This window comes from Aquarana catesbeiana, linkage group LG05, assembly GCF_042186555.1.
Source record: "Aquarana catesbeiana isolate 2022-GZ linkage group LG05, ASM4218655v1, whole genome shotgun sequence".
NCBI lineage: Eukaryota > Metazoa > Chordata > Amphibia > Anura > Ranidae > Aquarana > Aquarana catesbeiana.
The window spans coordinates 127,940,661-127,961,035 of NC_133328.1; the positions used below are offsets into that span (position 1 = coordinate 127,940,661).

General features: G+C 44.7%; 1 protein-coding gene across 4 annotated transcripts in view; it reads left to right on the plus strand.

Moving 5' to 3' along the window:
• Positions 1-19,273: 19,273 nt before the first annotated feature.
• WIPF3 (WAS/WASL interacting protein family member 3) overlaps positions 19,274-20,375 on the plus strand; it is a 125,647-nt gene continuing 124,545 nt past the window's right edge. The window contains exon 1 of one of the 4 annotated variants that reach the window (XM_073630171.1): positions 19,274-19,674. The gene's annotated coding sequence lies outside the window, so the exon portion shown is untranslated. The remainder of the gene's footprint in view (positions 19,675-20,375) is intronic. The other 3 variants (XM_073630172.1, XM_073630173.1, XM_073630174.1) reach the window with 3 other exon arrangements.

Genomic DNA, 20,375 nt, shown 5'->3' on the forward strand with positions numbered 1-20,375 from the left:
CCTCTAGATCTCTGCCTTCTCACAGTACAAGCACCTCCCCCACAGTTAGTAATCACTCCCTAGGAACACATTAAACTCTTTGATCGCCCCTGATGTTAACCCCTTCCATGCCAGTGTCATTAGTACAGTGACAGTGCATATTTTTAGCACTGATCACTGTATTCATGTCACTAGTCCCTAAAAAAGTGTCACTTAGTGTCCAATTTGTCCGCCACAATGTCACAGTACTGCTATAAGTCGCTGATCACCGCCATTACTAGTAAAAAAAATAAACAAAGATTCCGTAAATCTATTCTGTAGTTTGTAGATGCTATATATCTTTTGCGCAAACCAATCAATATACGCTTATTGGGATTTTTTTTTAACCAAAAATAGGTAGCAGAATACATATTGGCCTAAGTTGATGAAGAAATTGGATTTTTCAAATTTTTTTTATTGGATTTGTTTTATAGCAGAAAGTAAGAAATATTGTTTTTTTTTTTAATTGTTTTTGTTTATAGCGCAAAAAATATAAAAATGCAGAGGTGATCAAATACCACCAAAAGTAAGCTCTATTTGGGTACAGGGTCGCACAACCGTGCAATTGTCTGTTATAGTGGTTGTAAACCCTTACAGACCACTTTTACCTACAGGTAAGCCTAGATTAAGGCTTACCTGTAGGTGCAAGAAATATCTCCTAAACCTACACGTTTAGGAGACATTTGCAAAAGACAGGCACTGATGTCTACGCGTATGCGCCGTAGACAACGGCGCGCAGGCGCACTGAGTGAGCCATTTCTAACGGCGATCGTGCCATTAGTGGCGGCTCCCGCGTGCGTGCGCAGGAGTGACGTCATTGGGGCTCCGGCCAATCACAGCGCCAGAGCCGCGATACCCGGAAGGAAGATGGACGCTTCGTGGAAGAGGGGACAGCGGTGACATCGCAGGCTCCTGTGTCAGGTAAGTGACACATAATGGGCTACAATGCGATGCACAGTAGCCCATTATGCTTTACCTTTGCAGGGAAACAAAGAGGAAGTAAAACCTATCAGGGTTTACTTCCTCTTTAAAGCAATGCAGTGCCGTATCGCAAAATATGGCCTGGTCATTAAGGGGGGTAAACCTTCCAGAGCTCAAGTGGTTAAAAAAGCAGCTGAGGTTGCTTCTTTTGACTGTTTGCTGTACTGTTTGCCTTTTGCCACTAGAGGGTGCTCACACTCTATTTTCTCTAAATAGAAGTATAATTTAGGTGCTATATGAGAATTTAACCATGTTAGAAGAGTATTTCTTAAAAGAGAATTCCAAACAAAGAAAGAAAGAACAAAAAAAAAGTCATGAACCTATACTGCAAAAAGAAAGCATTGCACCTGTAATCAGAATATTAGCTCAGGCTCCAGCAGACTTTTCCTCCTACTCAGGTTTGTACTGAGTTATAAAGTCAATGAACCGCAGCGCTCACTCTGATGCTCAATAATGTTTCTAGTGATGCTGCTCTCCTTGAGCGGGGACTCTCCAAATCATATAAAGACAAATATAAAGACAAAAAGGAGGGGGCAAACATGCATTATCTTCAACACCAATTAGTATTTATTGAAAAAAGCCAAAGACATGCTCTCAAACATGAGATGATTAAAAGCATATCATTCAAAACTCCAGTATCGGGGATAACAAATCTTTGCAATTGGAAACTGACGCGTTTCGGGAGACAATCTCCCTTCCTCAGAGCTGATCCAACTTGTTGGGGCCACCATTTAAAGCGGAGTTCCATTCCTGTGCCACATCTGGCACCTTTCGGGGGCACCCTTTCAGGCACCCTTCCCCACTTCCGGGAGACCTGGCTGCAGTGAGGTCCCCTAGAAGTTCCGCTCCCCTCCTCCTTCCTCCGCTGCCAGGCCAGTTAGAAAGCACAACGTGCTACACGCATGCGCAGTAGGGAACCGGCCGTGAAGGCTTCACAGCCAGTTTCCCTTACCATGAATGGCGGTGGCAGTACCCCAGAGCTGATCGGAAAATTGGCTGGGGTGCCGACATTGCAGGCCAACACATTCAAATGCATCAAAGGCATCAAAAATATAAACAACATCAAAGGACCGTCTACAATTGCCCCTGTGCTACATACAGTGCCCTGGGAGCTTTGACAGGGGGGATAGATATATGCATGGTTGTCTTTTCTTTAATATATTGAGGGGGTGATGATCTTATGCAGTTTACAATATCTGAAAAAAATGCATTACAAATATCTCATATAAGTCCTTCTCTCCTGCTCAGCGCCCACTTTCTGGGGAGACATACTTAGGCTGCATAATACATATGGGCGCATGCAGGGCTTTTTTTCTCAAACAATAGGAGCTGGAACTCAACCACGACCCCCCAAAACCCCTCCCCCTCCAAATCACATCAAATAGTGGGTGTGGTCATATTTCACAAACAGTAGAAGGGTCTTAATGGGGCATTAAATATCAGGATTGCATTACATACAGAGTGCAGAGTTCATGGGGGTTACACACAGAGTGCAGGGCTGTCACTTGTAAACACAGAAACCAGACTTCTGTGTTTACAAGTGATTGTGGTGAGCAGGCACCAAAGGGTCTGAGCCAGAGGTGGTGGAACTGAGTTCCACCAAGTTCCCCCTGAAAAAAAGCCCTGGGTGCATGCAGTCCCTGAAACAAACACCATTTATCTTCTGCCTAACATGCTTCTTGTGCCTGTTTGCTGTATTTCTTGTCTTTTGCCACTAGAGGGTGCTCACACTCTATTTTCTCTGAATAGAAGTATAATTTAGGCGCTATATAAGAATTAACCATGCTAGATGAGTACTGTATTTCTTAAATAAGAATTCCAAAGAAAGGAAGAACAAAAAAAAAAAACATGAACCTATGCTGCAAAAATAATTTTTTGCCGCCTGCAAAGCATTGCAACTGCAATCAAAATATTAACTCAGACTCCAGCAGGCTTTTTTTCCTACTCAGGTTTGTACTGCGCTTGAGTTATGAAGCTAGAGAAAGTATCAATGGACTCCAAGTGCGCATTTGTACTCCACTCAGAGCTAAAAGTCCCTTCACAGATCTTAACTATAAGGCCTCTTTCACACGGGGCAGATCAGTCATGATCCGCCCCGTGAACACACGCTGGCTCCGCCGATCCCCGCTGAGCAGGAAGATGACAGGTGCATCGCTGCACGCTGTGCAGCGACGGACCTGTCAGAGCGCCGCTCTCCCCTATGGGGGGATCGGATGATGACGGTCCGTAGTGTCCGTCGTCATCCGATCCGATCCGAAAACGGAGGGAAAAGTAGGTTTTTCCTCCGTTACACTTTTCGGATCGGAGCGGGGTCGGATGTCAGCGGACATGTCACCGCTGACATCCGACGCTCCATAGGGATGACTGTATGTCCGTTTTTCATCCGAAAACGGATGGATGAAAAACGGACATACGGATCATCCGTGTGAAAGAGGCCTTACAGGAACCAGCAGGGAGAAGAACCTCAGGATTCTGTAAGTGAGGAGAGCAGTTTGAGGGTGGAGGGACATGAACTCTGACCATGGTTCATATTACATCTAAAATGTGGGTGTACATAAAACATGGGTCAGACAAAACTATACAATATAGATAAGGCTAATACACCCACATCCTCTAATGAGGACTGCCAAACTAAAATTGAAAAGTTCCTAGAACAGCACTGCCCCAAAAGGATTTCTCCAGAATCCTCCAACATACTAGAATGCCCGATTACTCAACAGGAACTTAAAGACGCAATTAAAAGCCTGAAGGCCGGCAAAAGTCCAGGCCCTGATAGTCTATCCGCTGTCTACTTCAAAACATTATTTGACACGCTTAGCGCTCCCTTCTTAAAAGCTTTTAACTCTCTATCAGCATACAGACCACTCACTCCAGGAATGCTACAAGCACACATTATAGTCATACCCAAGGACAACAAAGATCCATCACAACCGGCAAACTATAGGCCCATCTCATTACTGAATGTGGATATTAAGATCCTCTCCAAAATTTTAGCCAATAGACTTCTTCCACTATTCCCATTAATCATCTCCCGAGACCAAGTAAGTTTTGTCCCTGGAAGGGAGGCCAGGGACAACACTATAAAAGCGATCAACCTGCACCACCTCATGACATCCTCAAAACAAGCAGGTTTTTTCCTCGCTTTAGATGCGGAGAAGGCATTTGACAGGGTGTCTTGGGACTATATGGCCGCTGTCCTAACGGCCCTGGGAATAGGCCCGCACATGTTCAATCTTATATTTTCCTTATATGCCCAACCTTCAGCCACAATTAGACTAAATAACACCCTGTCGAATGCCTTCCCCATCCGCAACGGAATGAGGCAGGGGTGTCCCCTTTCCCCCATTATATTTGTCCTCACACTTGAACCTCTCCTGTGTTCCATACGGCAAAACCCAGACATAAGAGGGGTATCCACTGGCCAAAGAGAATACAAATTAGCAGCTTACGCAGACGATATACTCCTATCTCTCACACGTCTGGAGATCACACTCCCAGTCCTACTCGAAGAATTTCGAAAATTTGGCCTGATATCCAACCACAAAATTAACTTTACTAAATCCTTTGCCCTTAATGTCTCCTTGCCCTCACCCATAGTTGATCAATGCAAAACAAACTTCCAGTGGCAGCCAGAGGCGATCACCTATCTAGGCATACAACTACCCGCAAAACTATCCAACTTATATATAAAAAATTATTTACCAATACTAAAACTTACAGAAGACCTAAAAAATTGGAATAGGCCGGTGTTCTCGTGGTTCGGGAGAGCTACAACTCTAAAAATGAATGCTCTTCCACGAATCCTATATATAATGCAGACTGTCCCGATCAACTTGCCACCGACCTTCTTCAAATCCTACAAACACATCAGCTCCACCTTCCTTTGGGGGGGCCGCAAACCTAGAATTAAATATGCACAGTTAGCCTTACCCAAACATCTAGGAGGCATAGGTTTGCCAGACCCTACCATACAAAGCTTACATATGACCAGAATACTAGATTGGAATCTTCACGAAACCACAAAAGATTGGGTTAGATTGGAGGATTCTTTCACGAACCTCTCCCTAGCATCATTACCTTGGATTCTAGAACATCACTTTCCCACCGAACTGAGGCTTCATCCTCTAATCAGATCAACAATTCAAAGCTTTCACATGACTTGCAAACGCTCCTCCATCTCAACAATCCAAGGCCAAATGACCCCACTCAAACTGAACCCGGATTTTCCGAACCCGTGGTTCGGGAGAGCTACAACTCTAAAAATGAATGCTCTTCCACGAATCCTATATATAATGCAGACTGTCCCGATCAACGTGCCACCGACCTTCTTCAAATCCTACAAACACATCAGCTCCACCTTCCTTTGGGGGGGCCGCAAACCTAGAATTAAATATGCACAGTTAGCCTTACCCAAACATCTAGGAGGCATAGGTTTGCCAGACCCTACCATACAAAGCTTACATATGACCAGAATACTAGATTGGAATCTTCACGAAACCACAAAAGATTGGGTTAGATTGGAGGATTCTTTCACGAACCTCTCCCTAGCATCATTACCTTGGATTCTAGAACATCACTTTCCCACCGAACTGAGGCTTCATCCTCTAATCAGATCAACAATTCAAAGCTTTCACATGACTTGCAAACGCTCCTCCATCTCAACAATCCAAGGCCAAATGACCCCACTCAAACTGAACCCAGATTTTCCCCCATGCATGCACACTAACTTCTTAACGCAACACTTGACTGATGGAAAGATCCTAGCCCATGACTTTTACAACCAAGAGAAAATCCTTTCAGCATCTCAACTCTCTTCTAGGTTTGACAAACCCCAGATACCAGACTGGACATATCTCATGATAACTCATTTCTTGAGAAACCAAGATAGGAAATGTTCCTGTTCTAGACAACTGACTCCCTTTGAACGCCTATGCTCCCAGAAAACACCTCAAACACACATGATATTAACTGCACACTCCCTTCTCTTCATAGACTGTACGCCTAATAATTCGACAATTTTCACTGCTTGGGAAAGAGACCTGTCTATATCTCTTTCGCCGGAAGAATGGCAAAGAATTTATCTCAACGTCCACAAGGGATCTATCAATGTGATTACTCAAGAGAATGGATTCAAAATCCAAACTCGCTGGTACTGCACACCCGCCTTACTGCATAAAATTAATCCTGCAATCCCAGAGGAATGTTGGAGATGTACTGATCAACCAGGAACTCTACTTCACTTATGGTGGGATTGTCCCTCTATCCAAACGTTCTGGACAGAAGTACACAAGATAATCACACGTGTCACCACCTACACTTTGGCATAATGATTTGGTGCTATCTTGACTACAAGCTTTTAATGTGATTTAACGAAGCATTGTAACAACTATCTCATCATTCAATATTATGTAAGTGTTTTATTTCTACACCCCAAGCATGTATTTCTGTGCCTCTACATTTGATGGTAATTTACTGACTATATATTTTAATTACATCTTAGATGAACCCCTCTCTTTTCTGCACCCCTGAAGAAGGACTAAACTATATCTCGAAATGCGTCGGCTTGAGGAGGTTTTTGTTTTTTTGTGTTTTTTTTTTCTCACGTATTCATTTTGCATGGTGATAGAAACGAACTGTTCAGATATACCAATGTTTCGTTATAATTTTTTAACTCTGTTTATTCATAAATAAAAATTGTTTACTACTACATTATTTTTGTATATTTTGGTACATTTTTATACAAGACATTACTAAGTGCCTTAAAAGTCCATTCAGGGGAACTCCTCTTATCTGTGTCTTGAATATTGGAAATGGCACTGTCTTAAACCTAGGCTTGCCTCTTGCTCTCTCTTTTCCACCACCTACACTTTGGATAGAACCCCCGCTCAATTTCTACTACATCACTCAAGCTTACCACACAGAACATACCATAAATCGCTTGCGATGCACATAATTAATGCAGAAAAACAGTGCATTCCCACACACTGGAAATCCCAAACAATCCCCTCCATCAAAGAATGGCTCAACAAAATTAACAGAATCACTGAAATGGAAGAATTAATACATATAGCGAGAGACACAAATTTAATAACAAATTTAATAACAAATGGGCATTTTGGACACACTTCAGATCAACGTCAGACTACGCCCTCCTCTTCTCTCCAAACTAGTAAAGATTTGACACAAACTGTCCTACCATTCCACAGTGTAAATATACTACCTTTTTTCCCACAATCCCAAACGACTATGTGATTAGGCTCGACAGATACCCATGACATTGATCAGCTGGTATGGATCTAATGCAAACCCCCTTCTGAGGAGGGAGGCAAGAGAAACGCACAGCTACCTTCATGTCACTGAATACTCCCCAAATCTTAATCATTCTGATATCTTTCTCCCCCGCTTACTTCTCACCCCTTTACCATACTCTCCACTTTCATAAACTCATGTCATCAGTTCCCCCATCCTCGGATACACCCAAGTCATACTCACCCCCCACACCTTCTCCACTTCCTACCCACCCACCATTCCCCAGAAGTTAATATATAACTTAAGATTAATGACCTGAACAGGATGCCACCGACAACACAACCCACTTATATCCTATCCTGAGCAAACTTAGACCGAACGTCGCAGCACTATAATATTGAGAGGAGAGACAAATGATGATACCTCCGGGGTAATACATAGATACATAACTCCATCCACTCCTACTAAACCCCCAATTAAGGATTTTCCCATGAGACGAATCTAACACGGGAACCCTTACTGACATTCAGTCTCAATAAGCCTCTAACTGAATATAAACATACTGTCGGTTAAAGTTACACAATATTATTACAGTTACATGTGTGAACAATGTACTACTGTATGCCTGACTGCTTGTTTTCCCTGTTCGTGTTCATACTGTTTATGTGAAATATGTATGTTCACAACCGGTTTGTAACCTTACTTATGTGAAAACAATAAAAGCCTTTTGAGAAAAAAAAACATGTGTCAGAAAGATGGACTAAGCTTTTAAGTGTATTAGGCGTCACGCACAAAAGTGCTGACCCTGCACTCTGCATTACTGACTCTTGACTTTGCTCCCTGCATTACTGACTTCTAAACCCTTCACCCTGCATTACTGACTCTGATCCCTGCATTACTGACTCCTGAAACCTTCACCCTGCATTACTGACTCTGATCCCTGCATTACTGACTCCTGAACCCTTCACCCTGCATTACTGACTCTGCTCCCTACATTACTGACTCCTGAACCCTTCACCCTGCATTACTGACTCTGATCCCTGCATTACTGACTCCTGAAACCTTCACCCTGCATTACTGACTCTGATCCTTGCATTACTGACTCCTGAACCCTTCACCCTGCATTACTGACTCTGCTCCCTACATTACTGACTCCTGAACCCTTCACCCTGCATTACTGACTCTGATCCCTGCATTACTGACTCCTGAACCCTTCACCCTGCATTTCTGACTCCTGAACCCTTCACCCTGCATTACTGACTCTGCTCCCTGCATTACTGACTCCTGAGCCCTTCACCCTGCATTACTGACTCTGCTCCCTGCATTACTGACTCCTGAGCCCTTCACCCTGCATTACTGACTCTACTCCCTGCATTACTGACTCCTGAACCCTTCACCCTGCATTACTGACTCTGCTCCGTGCATTACTGACTCCTGAACCCTTCACCCTGCATTACTGACTCCTGAGCCCTTCACCCTGCATTACTGACTATACTCCCTGCATTACTGACTCCTGAGCCCTTCACCCTGCATTACTGACTCTGCTCCCGGCATTACTGACTCCTGAACCCTTCACCCTGCATTACTGACTCCTGAACCCTCACCCTGCATTACTGATTCACCCTGCTATTACTGACTCTGCTCCCTGCATTACTGACTCCTTAGCCCTGGACACTGCATTACTGAGTCCTGACTCTGCATTACTGACTCTTGACCCTGCTCCCTGCATTACTAGTTCCTAAGCCTTGCATCCTGCATTATGACCCTGCACTGTGCATTATAGACTCCTGACCTTGTATTACTGACTCCTGACCCTGTACCCCACATTCCTGACTCCTGACTCTGCCTCACTAGCTTCAGAGCTCTGCACCCTGCATTGTTGACTTCTAACCCTGCAATGCTAACTCCTGAGCCCTGCACTCTGCATTCTCCTGTACCCTACATTACTGACTTCTGAACTCTGCATTACCAACTCGCAGTTCACGGCAGTTCATCAAGCAAACTGAACATAGGTAAAGGCAGACTGGAACAGTCCATGGTTAATGGCTGGATCGCGTTGGGGCTCAAGTAAGTATTAGGGAGGCTGAGGGGGGAGCTGCACAGAGAAGGTTTTTTACCTTACTGCATAGAACGCATAAAGGTAAAAAAACCTTCTGCCTTTACAGCCACTTTAACCACTTGCCGCCAGCCATATAGCAATATGACGTCAGCAAAGTGGACGTTCTCAGGATATCAAGCCTGGGGGCGCGCATCACGGCGATCGTTGTTGTGGTGTGTCAGTCTGACACACCACAACTCCGATCTAGGTAAAGAGTCTCTGATAAAGACTCTTTACCACGTGATCAGCCGTGTCCAATCACGGCTGATCACGATATAAACAGGAAGAGCCGTTGATCGGCTTTTCCTCACTCGCATCTGACAGACGACAGTAGAGGAGAGCCGATCGGCTGCTCTCCTGACAGGGGGGGTCTGTGCTGTCCAATTATCAGCGCAGCCCCCCCTCGGATGCCCGCCCAGAACCACCAGGATGCCGCCAGGACCACCAGGGATGCCACCCTAGACCACCAGGGAAATGCCAATCAGTGTCCAGGCAGCTGCCAATCAGTGCCAGGGAAGATTGCCTACCAGTGCCAGTGCCACCAATGATGCCTATCAGTGAAATCCAATGCCAGTGCCAGCCATCAGTGCTCATCAACGTCCATTAGTGCCGCCTTTCAGTGCCCGCCACTGCCACCTATGAGTGCCCATCAGTGCCGCCTATCAATGCCCATCAGTGCCATCTCATTGGTCCACCTCATCGGTGCCACCTTATCAGTGCCCATCAATGCAGCTTATCAGTGCCCATCAGTGAAGGAGAAAACTTACTTACAAAATTTTATAACAAAAACAAAGAAAAAGGTTTTTTTTTTTTTAAATTCGGTCTTTTATTATTCATTTATCAAAACATAAAAACCGCAGAGTTGATCAAATACCACCAAAAGAAAGCTCTACTTGTGGGAACAAAATGATAAAAATTTAGTTTGGGTACAGTGATGGATGACCACGAAATTGTCATTTAAAAAGTGACAGCGCTGAAAGCTGAAAATTGGTCTGGGCAGGAAGGTGTGAAACTGCCCTGTACTGAAGTGGTTAAAGGAATTCCTTGGGGACACCCAGGTCACCAGAACGGGTGTCTTCATTAGAAGATTTCCCCTCTATTACTTTTCTGGGGACAACCCAAAATTTGGGATTTTCTTTTGTGTTCACTTTCAATAATAATGGTAAACAGGACAAACAGAGAGGGTAAATCTGCCTAACGGGGACACAGACAGCCATAAAAATTGACAGGGGTTTTAATCCCTCTCCACTTTACCCAAAACAAAAAAAAGTTTTATCTTTAAAGTATAACTAAAGGTAAAACTTTCTTGTTTAGTTTGTACAGAGTGGAGAGGGATTAGAACCCCTGTCAGGTTTGTAGCACTGCCTGTGCCCCGTTTTAACCCCCCCCCCAACTGTTTGTCCTGCTAATCATTAACAGAGAGTGAAAGGGAAAGAAATTCCCAAATTGTGGGTTGTCACCAGAACAGGAAGAGAAATGTGGGGATAGATTTTGTCTCATTTCCTGATTTGTCTATGGGACAGGAAGTGAAGGCAAATCTCCCCAATGGGACACAGATGGCATAAAATCTGACAGGGTTTAAAACCCTCCCTTGCTCTATCCCAAATGACAAAAGCACATTGCTCCTTATTTGTACTGTGATATTAGGAGCGCATGTGCTCCCCCCATGCAGTGTCTCTATGGATGATGTATGTACATCTCAGTGTTCCAGAATAAATGACCTCTGCCGGGTTAGCCCCCCCATATCAAAATTTTTGAAAAAATCTTATGCAGTTTGTTAGATCTTTGTTAGATCAGGTTAGATCAACCGTTGTTTGCGTTAGATCTCACACAGAAGAAGCAATATTAACAGTTATTTGCTGGGGGGGCTAACCCGTCATCAGCCCCCCCTTATCAAAAAATTGACCAAACAGTTAGCTATTTTGGAAGCAATTTGTTAGATCCGGTATGATCAAGTGTTTTTAACGTTAGATCTCACATAATTAGAGACTTATTAAGTGATTAATGAGGGGGGGCTGGCCCCCCCTTATCAAATTTTGGGGCCAAAAATCATTCAGGCTAATAGATATTCGTTAGATCCGGTAAGATCAAATGGTTTTAACGTTAGATCTCACATCATTTCAGAGATATTCCACATCAAAATAGAGATATTAGGTGGTACATATGGACGGGTTAGCCCCCCCTTATCAAATTTTCGGGCCAAAAATCATTCAGGCTAATAGATATTCGATAGAGCCGGTAAGATCAAGTGGTTTTAACGTTAGATCTCACATAATTTCAGAGATATTCCACATCAAAATAGAGATATTAGGTGGTACATATGGACGGGTTAGCCCCCCCCCTTATCAAATTTTCGGGCCAAAAATCATTCAGGCTAATAGATATTCGTTAGATCCGGTAAGATCAAGTGGTTTAACATTAGATCTCACATCATTTCAGAGATATTCCACATTAAATTAGAGGTAATAGGTGGTACATATGGACGGGCTGGCCCCCCCTTATATTCAGCGCAATGAAAATCACACCCAACTTTTGCTGCGGCGCAAAAACTTTTCCTCAGCTGCGGGGGGGCCCAACTTATGATCCTGCACACAGGCCCGCTGCTTTCAGAAAATGCCCCTGACCTGAGCTCATCATTGCACATCCATTCCAGATGCTCGTATGTGACATCACATACATCCCACACATCACATACATCACATACAAGCACGTGGGCTGGATGCGAGAGGTGAATCAGCAGGATGAGTGTGCCAGGACAAGTAGATGTGTCTCATCTCTGCTTCCTTTTACCACTCTGCATATCACACATATCATAGATGAGAAGAGGGTACAGTGGTGGGAAAAATGAGCAGGAGGGGTTTAGATGTGGGACAGAAGAACAGGAAGGTACAGCCGTGGGGCAGATGTGCAGGGGGGGTTCAGTTTTGGTGCAGATGAGAAGGAGGTTCAGTGGTGGGACAGAAAAGCAGGGGGGTAGAACAGTGGGGCAAATGTGAAAGGAGGTGTATTGGTGGGACAGATGTGCAGGAGGTACATTAGTAAGACAGATGAAAAAAGCGGGTTACAGTGGTAGGGCAGATGAGAAGGTGATTCAGTAGTAGACAGAAGAGCATGGGAATATGGCGGTGGAGCAAATGTGCAGAGAGGTACAGTGGTGGGGCAGATGAGAAAAATGGTACATTGATGGGGTAGATGAGCAGGGGGGTTACAGTGGTGGGGCAGAAGAGCAAGGGGGTACAGTGGTGGTGCAGATGTGCAGAAGGTGCAGTGGCAGGAGGGATGTGAAGGGGGTTCAGCAGTGGGACAGAAAAGCAGGGGGGTACAGTGATGGGGCAGATGAGCGGGGGGGTTTAGTGTTGGGCCAGATGAGAAGGGAGTTACAGTGGTGGGAAAATGAGCAGGAGGGGTTCAGTGTTGGGGCAGATGAGAAGGGGGTTTAGCGGTGGGACAGAAGAGCAGGGGGGTACAGCGGTGGGGCAGATGTGAAAGGAGGTGCATTGGTGGACAGATGAGCAGGGGGTTACAGTGGTTGGGCAGAAGAGCAGGGGGAACAGAGGTGGGGCAGATGTACAGGGGGGTACAGTGGCGGGGCAGAGGAGAAAGGAGGTACATTAGTGGTACAGATGAGCAGGGGATTACAGCGGTGGGGCAGAAGAGCAGGGGGAACAGAGGTGAGACAGATGTGCAGGAGGTACAGTGATGGGGCAGAAGAGAAAGGGGGTTACAGTGGTGGGGCAGATGAGAAAGGGGGTTACAGAGGTGGGGCAGATGAGAAAGGGGGTTACAGTGGTGGGGCAGATGAGAAAGGGGGTTACAGAGGTGGGGAAGATGAGCAGGGGGAACAGAGGTGGGACAGATGTGCGGGAGGTACAGTGGTGGGGCAGATGAGAAAGGGGTTTACAGTGGTGGGGCAGATGAGAAAGGGGTTTACAGTGGTGGGGCAGATGAGAAAGGGGGTTAGAGAGGTGGGACAGATGAGCAGATAAGTTCAGTGTTAGGACAGATGAGAAGATGGTTCAGCAGTGAGACAGAAGAGCAAGGGGGTACGGTGGTGGGGCAGATGTGCAGGGGGTTACAGTGGTGGGGCAGATGTGCAGGGGGGTACATTGGTGGGGCAGATTTGCAGGTGATACAGTGATCTGAGTGAAGGTGTATGAATTGGGGTTGATCTGAGGCGTGAGAGTGCAGGATGTTAATTTCTCACTACTAAAGTACTTTACAGCATTTACTTTATAAAAAATCCTTTTCGTGATTGAGATTGTGAAATTGACTTTTTTTGTTATAAAATCGGCACGCTCAATTTCTTTGAAAACATTTTTCGGCACACTGCTCAAAAGGCTGCTTACCTCCTGGCTTATCAGTTTTTATTAAAGATGGAAAATGGGCTGTGGAGCAAGACCCGCTGTCGCCCAAAACTATTTTCTCATTTTCAATAATCAAAGAAGATAAGGAAAAAAGGATGGAAAAGGTAAGAGGAGAGAAGGGGGGGGAGTAAGGCTGGGGGGGTGTGTGAAATGGCATTGGTTCAGGATAACTATGGTGAACGGGCTCCGGAACTTATCTGTGACATTAAGTCCCAAGAAGGGCAGTACCCTCTGCGGAAACGACAAACTGGTTCCATAGTCCCCAAGTTTTAGAGTATTTTTCCTGTTGGTGTTGTGCAGTGAGTACTAGATATTCCATCTCATTTGGAATGGAGTTTTTATAGAGTTTGGCTCAGATGGAGGAGACATGTAGCAGGAAAAAGCTGGATCACCAGGAACCTTGTATTCCGTAAATTTTTGTGTGGTTTATCTGTCTCCCAGAAGTGGATCAATTTAGGGCACGACCAAAATATGTGAAGTAGTGTTCCTCCATCCCCCTGGCATCTCCAACATTGGTCAGTAGTTGCAGGGTGAGGTACCACCTTGTTCACAGTTTATAGTTGGTCTCTTTAATTTTCGTACAAATCGATGATTTCAACGAAAATCTGAGGACATGTTGTATCTGAGCAGATGTAAATGTACGCCCCAGCTTACTTTCCCATTTGTTCAAGAACGGTAAGTGTGGTTGTTCAGCCGGACAGTTCAAGAGGGCGTATGTTTTGGATAGAGCCTGTGGAAGGGAACCCTCTTTGGAACAGTATGCTTCAAAGGACGTCAGGGGACGATTAAATCCCTGTGGATTAGGCAAAGTATTGAGAAAGTGTTGTAATTGTAGCGCTGTCCACAAGGAAAGTTTGAAGGGCTCATTAGCACTACTGTGGAAGGCCATTGGCCTCCCGTTAGGAAGTGGGATGCCTGGACCTTACCTGTTTGGCTTAGGGTCCGAAACATTTGGGGTTCCAGACCAGGGAGGAACCACGGTTTTTCTATGATAGGGAGCAATGGGGAATCAGGGAAGAAAGCCGGTTCTGTGTGCTGACCTGGGAGCATATGCGGAGTGTCGTACCCATTATGGGGTGTGACTTCAGCACAGGCGGTAGTTGGTCATAGCACCACAGAGCCCCTGGCAGCAGAATGTCAGTCTGGGCCTGTTCCAGTTGTGCCCACAATTTAGAGCAGCGATGCCAAAATTTATTCATTTTAAGCTACTGCCACAGGGGCCTAACTTCTCATATAAAATAACGAACTGTTATGTATTTATCATGGATTAACCACTTGACCACTGGGCACTTAAACCCCCTTAATAACCAGACCAATTTTCAGCTTTTGGTGCTCTCACATTTTGAATGACAATTACTCAGTCATGCAACACTGTATCTATATGAAATTTTTGTCCTTTTTTCACACAAATAGAGCTTTCTTTTGGTGGTATTTAATCACCGCTGGGTTCTTTATTTTTTGCGCTATAAAAGAAAAAAGACCGAAAAATTGGTAAAAAAATAAATTTTTCTTAGTTTCTGTTATAAAATTTTGAAAATTAGTATTTTTCTTCATATATTTTGGCCAAAATTTATACCGCTACATATCTTTGGTAAAAATAACCCAAATTAGTGTATATTATTTGGTTTTTGTGAAAGTTATAGCGTCCACAAGCTATGGTGCCAATATCTGAAAATTGATCACACTGAAGTACTGATGGCCTATCTCATTTCTTGAGACCCTAACATGCCAGAAAAGTACAAATACCCCCCAAATGACCCCTTTTTGGAAAGAAGACATTCCAAGGTATTTAGAAAGATGCATGGTGAGTTTTTTGAAGTTGTCATTTTTTCCCACAATTCTTAGCAAAATCAAGTTTTTTTTTTTTCGTTTTTTTTTTTTCACAAAATTGTCATATTAGCAGGTTATTTCTCACACACAGCATATGCATACCACAAATTACACCCCAAAACACATTCTACTATTACTCCTGAGTATGGCGATACCACATGTGTGAGACTTTTACACAGCGTGGCCACATACAGAGGCCCAACATGCAGGGGAGCACCTTCAGGCGTTCTGGAGCACCCAGGCCAATTCAATTTCTCTCCTACATGTAAAAATCATCATTTATTTGCTAGAAAATTACATAGAACCCCAAAACATTATATATGTTTTTTTAGCAAAGACCCTAGAGAATACAATAGCGGTCATTGCAACTTTTTATCTTGCACGATATTTGCGCAGCAATTTTTCGAACGCGTTTTTTTTGGAAAAAAAACTGTTATTTGCTTAAAAAAAACCCAAAACAGTAAGGTTAGCCCAATGTTTTTGCATAATATGAAAGATGAAGTAACACCAAGTAAATAGATACCTAACATGTCACCTTTCAAAATTGCACACGCTTGTGGAATGGCGCCAAACTTCGCTATTTAAAAATCCCCATAGGTGACGCTTTAAAATTTTTTGCTGGTTTCAAATTTTGAGTTACAGAGGAGGTCTAGAGCCAAAATTATTGCTCTCGCTCTACCGATCGCAGCGATACCTCACATGTGTGGTTTGAACACCGTTTTCATATGTGGGCGGGACTTACGTATGCGTTCGCTTGTGCATGCGAGCACACGGACAGGGGCATTTTAAAATCTTTTTTTTTTTTTTTATTGTTCATTTTACTTTATTTATTTTAGTTTGACACTTTTTTCCCCCAAAAAATTTTTTTGATCACTTTTATTCCTATTACAAGGAATGTAAACATCCCTTGTAATAGGAATATGGCATGACAGGTCCTCTTTACAGTGAGATATGGGGTCAATAAGACCCCACATCTCACCTCTAGGCTGTGCCTGAAATAAAAGAAAAAAAAAAAAAAAGATCCTGGCTTCGATCGTAGCGGTGAGTCGGTAGAAGCACCGGAGGGCGGCGGGAGGGGGGGACGTCCCCTCTCGCCTCCCGTAAGATTGATCAAGCAGTGTAACAGCCGCTATGATCATTCTTATGGTGTAGGGAATCGCCGGCTGAAAAAGCTGATATCTGAATGATGCCTGTAGCTGCACCCATCATTCAGATATCCCCGCACAAAGTCAAGGACGTCGTATGACGGAAGGCGGGAAGTGGTTAAAACAAAGTTGTCCATTTATACAATATTTCTAACACATAGCATGTACATACCAAAAATGACACCCCAAAATAGATTCTCCTACTCTTCTTGAGTACGGCGATACCCCATGTGTGAGACTTCCACAGCCTGGCCACATACAGAGGCTGGGTATGGCTGAGCATGGCAGGGTATGGCTGAGCATGGCTGGGTATGGCTGAGCATGGCCGAGTATGGCTGAGCATGGCCGAGTATGGCTGAGCATGGCCGAGTATGGCTGAGCATGGCTGGGTATTGCAGAGTATTGCCAAGTATGACTGGGTATGGCTGGGTATCACCGAGTATTGCAGAGTATGGCTGGGTATTGCGGGGTATTGCAGAGTATGGCTGGGTATGGCAGAGTATTGCGGGTTATGGCAGAGTATTGCAGATTTTTGCGGGGTATTGCAGAGCATGGCTGGGTATTACTGAGTATTGCAGAGTATGGCTGGGTATTGCGGGGTATAGCAGAGTATTGCGGGATATTTCGGGGTATTGCAGGGTATGGCAGAGTATTGCGGGGTATTTGGGGGTATTGCAGAGTATTGCGGGGGATATTGCAGGGTATGGCAGAGTATTGCGGGGTATTTCGGGGTATTGCAGAGTATTGTGGGGTATTGCAGAGTATTGAGGGGTATTGCAGGGTATGGCAGAGTATTGGGGGGTATTTCGGGGCATTGCAGGGTATGGCAGAGTATTGCGGGGTATTTCGGGGTATTGCAGGGTATGGCAGAGTATTGCGGGGTATTTCGGGGCATTGCGGGGTATGGCAGAGTATTGCGGGGTATTTCGGGGTATGGCAGAGTATTGCAGGGTATTTTAGGGTATTGCAGGGTATGGCAGAGTATTTTGGGGTATTGCAGGGTATGGCAGAGTATTGCGGGGTATTTCGGGGCATTGCAGGGTATGGCAGAGTATTGCGGGGTATTTCGGGGCATTGCAGGGTATGGCAGAGTATTACGGGGTATTTCGGGGCATTGCGGGGTATGGCGGAGTATTGTGGGGTATTTCGGGGTATTGCAGGGTATGGCAGAGTATTGCGGGGTATTTCAGGGTATGGCAGAGTATTGCAGTGTATTTCGGGGTATTGCAGGGTATGGCAGAGTATTTCAGGGTGTTGCAGGGTATGGCAGAGTATTGCGGGGTATTTCGGGGCATTGCAGGGTATGGCAGAGTATTGCGGGGTATTTCGGGGCATTGCAGGGTATGGCAGAGTATTGCGGGGTATTTCGGGGCATTGCAGGGTATGGCAGAGTATTGCGGGGTATTTCGGGGCATTGCAGGGTATGGCAGAGTATTGTGGAGTATTTCGGGGCATTGCAGGGTATGGCAGAGTATTGTGGGGCATTGCAGAGCAGTGAGGGATGGCTGAGCATGGATGGATGGATAGCTGGATGTCTCTGTGCAGCGCTGTGGGCACTACAGATGCAGTCCACAACGCTGCAGCCATCCATCCATCCCCCTCTCCGCTCACAGTGTACCGATCGGTACACAGGAGGGGAGGAGAGGAACCGTCGTCATTAGATGACGCCGGTTTGTTTACATGTGATCGCGCCGTCATTGGACGGCGCGATCACATGGTAAACGGCCACGATCAGCGGCCATTTACCGGGATCCGTGATGCGCCGGGTCCTCTGGACCCGGCGGTCACGGATGCTCTCGAGTGCGCGCCCCAGGGGGCGCGCGAGAGCCAAATTCTGGGAGGACGTCCCTGGACGCCCTCCCAGAGTTAAACAACCGCCCTGTAGCCGTCATTTGGCTATGGGCCGGTTGTTAAGTGGTTAAATAAAACATCTCACTGATCAAACTGCAACAAGCTTTTATCCCTACTTACATTGCGATTATTACTGATTTCTGCCATGTGCATGCTAGGTTTAATGCAATAATAACTTCATCTAACAATTATCTACTAACTTGGATGTTGTTATTGGCAAAGAATATGAAATCTCTGAAATGATGTGAGATCTAACGTTAAAACCACTTGATCTTACCGGATCTAACGAATATCTATTAGCCTGAATGATTTTTGGGCCGAAAATTTGATAAGGTATTAATCACTTAATAAGTCTCTAATTATGTGAGATCTAACGTTAAAAACACTTGATCATACCGGATCTAACAAATTGCTTCCAAAATAGCTAACTGTTTGGTCAATTTTTTGATAAGGGGGGCTGATGACGGGTTAGCCCCCCCAGCAAATAACTGTTAATATTGCTTCTTCTGTGTGAGATCTAACGCAAACAACGGTTGATCTAACCTGATCTAACAAAGATCTAACAAACTGCATAAGATTTTTTCAAAAATTTTGATATGGGGGGGCTAACCCGGCAGAGGTGAATAAATGATGAATTATGATTGGATGTTCTCCCACACTCCCGTCCAATCACTACACCGCCGGCCACTTTACTGAGCAGCTCATGGTTAATGTTGTTATGTCATCAGGAAAGTGCTGAATGATTACAGTGAGAGCGGACATTCCGGTTAGGGAGGAGGCTGGGAGTGATCGCCGTACACTGCCATACAACAGGTGTCACTGACACCCAGCCATGGAGATCCGCCCTCCCTCCCACTACTCTCCGCCCACTTCTCACTGCCAGCCCCGCCCACAGACCACACAACTCTACTGACCGGAGGGGACACGGAGATCAGAGATCAGCGCTGTATGTACAGGTCTGTGTGTGTGTGCTGTGTACATAGTGCAGTGCAGGGGGAGACCACAGGGGGCACACTACTACAAGAGACACTACCGGGGAGAGAATACCGGGGACTGTCACCTGCCCCGGACACAGGCCACCGACTTCTGTACACGGACTGCACCCGCCCGCCTGCTGCCTGCCAAGGTCTGTCCTCCGGTATGTTCCCTGAGAATGGCCCCGATCTCCTACAATGTACAATCTGTTCTGTGTGTGTCACCGTCTGTCACCTGTCACTTCTATGTGTGTCTATAGAGGAGCTCCAAAGTGTATCTACACTCTATAGAAGGCATAGAACTCTCTGCATTACTATGGAGACTCCTACACATCACACATTTATTATTACATTGTTATTATTATATTATTGCTATGGCTGCTTCATAATCAGCAGAACTGAGGTCCTGGAATTATTATTCATATTATTATGATGATTAATATTATTAATATTTTATTGTTACGGCTACTTCAGATACAGCAGAACTAAGATTCTAGAATATATATATATAGATATATATATTTATATATATATATATCTATATATATACACACACACACACAACGTGGAATTATTTTTAATGTGTATTATTATTTATTTTATATTTATTTTCTAAAGCTACTTCAAGTATAGAATTGTGATTCTAGAATTAATATTATTATTGTATTGCTATGGCTATTGTATTATTCATCCTTCTCTTTTTTTATTGCAATGACTATTTCAGACACAGCAGAACTGATATCCTAGAGATCTATCATTGTAGCTCCTTTTATTTTTTGTTACTGCTATGGCTGCTTCATAAGCAGCAGAACTGGGATCCTGGAATTATTATTTATATTATTTTCAGACACAGCGGAACTAAGAT